This window comes from Chiloscyllium plagiosum, chromosome 2, assembly GCF_004010195.1.
Source record: "Chiloscyllium plagiosum isolate BGI_BamShark_2017 chromosome 2, ASM401019v2, whole genome shotgun sequence".
NCBI lineage: Eukaryota > Metazoa > Chordata > Chondrichthyes > Orectolobiformes > Hemiscylliidae > Chiloscyllium > Chiloscyllium plagiosum.
Window position 1 is genome coordinate 62,275,128 of NC_057711.1, and position 5,403 is coordinate 62,280,530.

A 5,403-nucleotide genomic window follows, 5' to 3' on the forward strand; every position below is an offset into this window, starting at 1 on the left:
CAATGTCCTGTACAGCCGCAACATGACCTCCCAACTCCTGTACTCAATACTCTGACCAATAAAGGAAAGCATACCAAACGCCTTCTTCACTATCCTATCTACCTGCGACTCCACTTTCAAGGAACTATGAACCTGCACTCCAAGGTCTCTTTGTTCAGCAACACTCCCCAGGACCTTACCATTAAGTGTATAAGTCCTGCTAAGATTTGCTTTCCCAAAATGCAGCACCTCGCATTTATCTGAATTAAACTCCATCTGCCACTTCTCAGCCCACTGGCCCATCTGGTCAAGATCCTGTTGTAATCTGAGGTAACCCTCTTCGCTGTCCACTACACCTCCAATTTTGGTATCATCTGCAACTTACTAACTGTACCTCTTATGCTCGCATCCAAATCATTTATGTAAATGACAAAAAGTAGAGGACCCAGCACCGATCCTTGTAGCACTCCACTGGTCACAGGCCTCCAGTATCTTGCCTCATAATAGTTGTAAGTCTTCCATGCTTCACGGTTGTACAACGAGGTGCTGAAAACACAGACCTTGCAAACCAGCATTTTGGTACTAAGAGTCAGACTGTGGTTTCATGAGTCAGCCAAATGAGGTGCTGCTTTCCATTGTGTGTAACAAATTCTAAATCAACAGTAGAATGCAATTTCACCCATCCTTTATTTTTGTAATTTTAAAAAAAGTGTTAAAGTCTAACAGTGAGTGTTCCAAATCCATTTTACACAATAGGTACATCACTAATGGCAGTATGCTTTCATTCTCCACTTCTCCACAATAAAATTATGTTATTAGTGTGTGACAACGCAGTCTTTTTAGGTAAGGCATGAATGCCTTATTACAACTGAATAAATATTGTTCAGCCAGGAAAAAAAGGTTGAAATTTCTGTCACAGGTGATAGTCTATAAAATTTGCAACGAGTAATTTGCAAGGTATGTGAATTCAGACAATTTAATGTATGTTAAATAAATTACAAAGTGAACTATGTAACAACATTAAATGGTAGACAATTCAGAGGCAGACCGTTCATCAGAAGTGGAAGTTGGAATAATGGTTAAGTACCATTTAGGACTGAAGAAACAAATTAAAAATGGACTTTTATCTATTTCTCCCCACTTTCTGGTTTGTTTTTATAAAGAAATTTGCTTATCTTCAACATCTGGCAAAGGGTGTTTGTGCTATTTAAAAATAAAGCCCACCATTATCTAACCTCTCAACATCTATTCTGTAGCTTGCAGGTTACAGCACTTCAGGCATCTTTGAAATGTGTGAGGGTTTCTGCCTTTATCTACTTGTTTCTGCCTTTGTCCACTTGTTCTGCACTTTCAAGAACCTGTGGACATGCATTCCATGCCTCTACCCCCGTCCAATACTCTCCACCTTATTGTGTATTCCCTTGTTTTGTTGGTCCATGTATCACCTCAAATTTTGGCAGATTGTATTGTATTTGTTACTTTTCCGCCCTCTTAGCCAAATTATTAATATCAATCTGAAATCAGCAGATATCCTCTTCACTATCAACTACACAACTATTTTTTGTTTCATCTACAAATTTCTCAATCATTCCTTGCCAATGTAAGTCCAAATTATCAATAGATCAAATAAACAACAAGGATCAAACATTCAGCCCTTTGGAATCCTGCTGGAAACAGCTTTTCATTTGTAAAAATATCCATCAACCATTACACTTTGTTTCCTGTCACTGAGTCAATTATGGATCTAACTCACTATCTTTTACTGTATTCCATGGGTGTACACTTTTCTGACCAATGCGCCTTGTTAAATGCCTTCTTAAAATATATGTAGTTAACATCCACTGCACTCATCAAACCTCCTTGTTAGCTCCTCATAAAATTCAATTAAGTTCATAAAACACAAACTTCCCTTAAAAAAGCTGGATATCCTGATTAATTAGTGCAGTTTATCTGATCTTTCATAATTAACTCCACTATGAAAGACAGACTGGTCTGCCTCTAATTACTTGGCCTATGCCTTGTCTCCATTTTAAACCAAAGTGTAATGTACCTGAATATTGAACATTTTTAACATCACCTGTAAATAGTGAGGATCAGAAAATAATGTTCAGAACATCTGTTATTTCAGGCTTCCTTTAACAAACTAGGATATAATTCATCCAACCCTGGTGATTTATCCACCCTCGAGGATTTTAGTCCCTCCAGTACTTTTGCTCACATTATGGTTATTGCATCTAACGTATCATACTGCTCTTTAACAAGGTCTTCTGATTATCTCTCTCCTTTGTGCAGATAGAGACAAAGTACCCAATTATAAATCTGCTCACATCTTCTGCATCCATGTATAAATTTTCTTGTTCAACTCTGAAAAGCCCTACCCTGTCCTTAGTTATCCTCTTATTCTTACTGACAAACATCCTGGAGTTTACCTTGATTTTAGCTGTCAATATTTTTTCATATTCTTTCTTTGCTTCACTCTATGAAAAATCAGAGTAAATAAAGATGATAGATCGGCCTTGCTGGCTTGAGAGAAAGGAAGTCTCTCAAATTAAATAGTAGAATTCAAGCCACCAATTGTCAGATTGTGCATACCAGGACAGTAACAGTGACATGGGTCACTTTTAAAAAAAAACAAAGGTGACCCATTTAAACCAGAGATGAAGCAATATTTTTTCTGAACATTTTCTACAAAACTCAGCTACATTTTATTACAGATGTAGACATGCAGGAAATTGCACAGAGTTGAGCATGATTAACAGTTCTTTCCACTCTCATTGTAGTAAACCACAAATATTTAAATGTTAGCTTTACTGCCTGGCAATGTTTGCAATTTCCTTATTTTGGTGAAATTACTGATTTCAAAATTGAGAATGTTGTGGAATAATTGTGAAAATTCTACAATGGACAGTGAAAGCTGAATTCTTGAGCCCCTGATGATTTTGGAAATGACTGCGTCAGGACCTGAAATGACTGCACCATTAGACATGTTGCTTTTCCAATACTATTCTTCTGAAATAATGTAAATGCATTGGATGCAGCTCAGAAAAGGTTTAGCAAACTAACATCTGAGTGAGAGGCTTGTATCTGCTGAAGTTTGCAAGTGATTTGATTGAAACATATGATACTGAGACTTTTTGACAGAGTAGATGCGGAGAGGATGTTTCTTCTTATGGGAGAATCTATAAGTAGGGGTCATTTTAAAAATGGGTAACCCATTTAAAGCAGAGATGAAGTAATATTTTTTCTGAACATTTCAAACTCTTCTTGTTGGAAGCAGAGTTCTTGACTATTTTTAAGGCAGAGGTAGATATGTTTGTGTTAAGCAATGGAGTAAAATGTTATCAGGGTAGGTGGGAATGTGGATTTAAGGTTTCAGTCAGATCAGCTATGATCAGTTTATTAAATATGGAGCAGGCCCGAGGGGCTGAATGGACACCTGCACCTAAGCAGTATATTTGTGTGTTAGACATCGCATGGAAGGCAGTTTGGGATCTAACAAGGCACGGTGGCACAGTGGTTCGCACTGCTGCCTCACAGCGCCAGAGACCCGGGTTCAATTCCCATCTCTGGCAACTGAGTGGAGTTTGCACATTCTCCCTGGGTTTGCTCCGGTTTCCTCCCACAGTCCAAAGATGTGCAGGTCAGGTGAATTAGCCATACTAAATTGCCTGTAAGAGTTAGGTGTAGGGATATGGGTGGTTTGCGGGTCGGTGTGGACTTGTTGGGCCGAAGGGCCTGTTTCCACACTGTAAGTAATCTAACCTAAAAGGCTACATTCCACGCCCAACAAGGTGTAAAGGAAGGTGCAGATTAAATGCTTGCTCATGATGATAGATCAAAACCCCAAATTTCTTAGAGACAGGTTGGATTTTTGGCGTTTTCTCTTAAACAAAAATGTTTATTAAGCCTGGAGCCCAAAGTAATGTAACTTCTAAGAATGGTATTCACAAAATGCTGAATGACCCCCCGATGTAAAACCTTGGAATATCAGAATGAATAAGGTGTCAAGAAAGCTTAAAAGAGAGAGACCTCAAAGACACAGGTGGATTGTTTCCTCTCATCAAGAAACACCTCCTGACAGTTAAAATCCAGACTGTGGTCATCAGCTGAAAGACATACTTGTGTTTTACCATTCCAGGAATACACAAAAAAATGTTACAAACCAAAACTACATCCCCAGGTCTGTGTGTGTTAGTGAGCATATCTGCTAGTGTGGGTATGTTACAGCTTGAGGGCAGCCATTAGACATCCCTGCAGTTTGTTATGCAGGTAAAGAGAAAAGTCACTTGTTTGCAGTTTGTGTTGGAAGCCAGTCACCATCAAAAGCCAAACAGAACAAAAGCATTTTGACTAACCTGTAAGGCCAAGTACTTTGAAATGCACTGCCCAACTTCTAATGTCAACATTACTGTTATGACCCAGTATAACCGTCACCAGGTTTTAAAGGGGTGCCCAGGTCAGAATCCAAACAGTCACCATCCCACCTCCCTCCAGGGATGGGGGAAGCTGAAGTGTAGACCAGTTAGCCTGACATCAGCAGTAGGGAAAATGCCAGAGTCAGCATGGAAAGGGAAATCAAGTTTGACAAACCTACTGGACTTTTTTAAGGATGTAACTAGTAGAGTTGACAAGGGGGAGCAAATGGATGCAGTTCACTTGGACTCTTAGCTTTTGGTAATATCTCACATAAGAGATTAGCATGTAAAATTAAAGCGCATGGGATTGGCATTTGTGTACTGATGTGGATAGAGAACTGACTGGCAGACAGGAAACAAAGAACAGGATTAAATAGGCCATTTTCTGAATGGCAGCCAGTGACTAGTGGGATACCACAGGGATTGTGTTGGACCCCAGTAATTCACAATATATTTAGAGGAGGGAACTAAATGTAATATCTCCAGGTTTGGAGACAGCACAAAGCTGAGTGGGAGGATGCAGAGGTGCTTCACTGTGCTTTGCACAAGTAAACTTCAAATGCATGGCAGTTGAAGTACAGTGTGGATAAGTGTGAGGTTTTTCACTTTGGTAGCAAAAACAGGAAGATGGATTATTATCTGAATGGTGAAAGATTGGTATAGGAGCATGTGAATGCCAATACATTGGCTGCAGGTGCATCAGCCTGTGAAGGCGACAAATGGTATGTTGACCTTTATCGTGAGCAGATTTGAGTACAGCAGCAGGGATATCTTGCTGAAGTCTGGATTAATGGTGCTGGAAGAGCACAGCAGTTCAGGCAGCATCCAAGGAGCTTCGAAATCGACGTTTCAGGCAAAAGCCCTTCATTAGGAATAAAGGCAGTGAGCCTGAAACGTGGAGAGATAAGCTAGAGGAGGGTGGGGGTGGGGAGAAATAGCATAGAGTACAATGGGTGAGTGGGGGAGGGGATGAAGGTGATAGGTCAGAGAGGAGAGGAGAGAGTGGAGG